The following is a 1,125-nucleotide window of genomic DNA, read 5'->3' as shown; positions in this document are numbered from 1 at the left end:
CCTCTAGGGGGTTAACTGAACTCTATAATCTCCTGCAAAACCTTTTGTAAGGTTCTGTAACATGCATTTTAGTAGGGTAAGTTGTGACGACTTGATGACTTTCCTTTTATTTTTCTTTTTGAAACGTTTTTAAGAGGGCTCCTAGCAGAGTGGGCTTACTTTGTGTCTGACCTATGTTTCTCTCGAGACGAAACAACATTCACCCTACGAGAAGGAAAGGGTAAAAGGTCACTCAGTCACGTAATTCACACTAAATCAAAATGAAAGCTAAAACCAAAGTGTCGTTAAGGGCACACCTGTTCGTCAAGCAATTTAAGCCAAACCAAAATCAGGAGCAAGACCAAAGTGGCAATCAAGGCAGGCCTGTTTATCAAGCAATTCAAGTCAAGTCAAAATCGAAACCGAAACCAAAGTATCAACCAATGAATTCAAGTCAAGTCAGAAACCAAAACCAAAGTGCCGGTAGAGGCACGCCGTGGGTGATCAGGCCACGCTTCCACTCAAACGGAGTGGGGGAAGTTCCAAAGAGCAGTCTCAGCAAGTTTCAGATGTCCGGACTGAAAGTGCCAGTTCCTTCCCAGTGTCCAGCCACTGTGCGGATCCTCCACGGGGGCGTGCTGTGCACTGCTCTTTGGAGGCGAGGCATCGCACCGGGGCAGATGCCTACCCGGCAGCACTCTGAGGATCCGCATCGCTCAAGCTGGCCAGAGTCCCCCGCAGGGATGCTCTACAGGGCAGGCATAAGCCGCCTAAGGGGCTGCCTCGACCCTCCGTGCATCACCAGCTCGCTTCCCGGTGAGGGAACCCAGAAATGTAGCAGGACAAGCCGCAGACAAAACTCCTGAGACACCGGATTAAAGAAGGAAGAGGTTTTTCATTCGGCCGGGAGCGTCGGCAGACTCGCATCTTAGGAGCCGAGCTCCCCGAAAAAGACTTTTTTAAAGGCTTACAACCTCAAGGGTTGCACGTGAAAGGGTCGTGACAAATCGAGCAAGCGTGGGAAACGTGACTGGGGGCTACCTGCATCAGCTAACAGAACAAAAAGTTTTACAAGGAATTCACAGATAACAGAAGTAGTTCAGGTCGGGGGTCGATGTTATTATTATTACTTCCTCTTTTTCTTTT

Source organism: Macaca mulatta, chromosome 10, assembly GCF_049350105.2.
Source record: "Macaca mulatta isolate MMU2019108-1 chromosome 10, T2T-MMU8v2.0, whole genome shotgun sequence".
In the NCBI taxonomy this organism is placed as follows: domain Eukaryota; kingdom Metazoa; phylum Chordata; class Mammalia; order Primates; family Cercopithecidae; genus Macaca; species Macaca mulatta.
Note: the sequence above shows the minus strand (reverse complement) of the source record.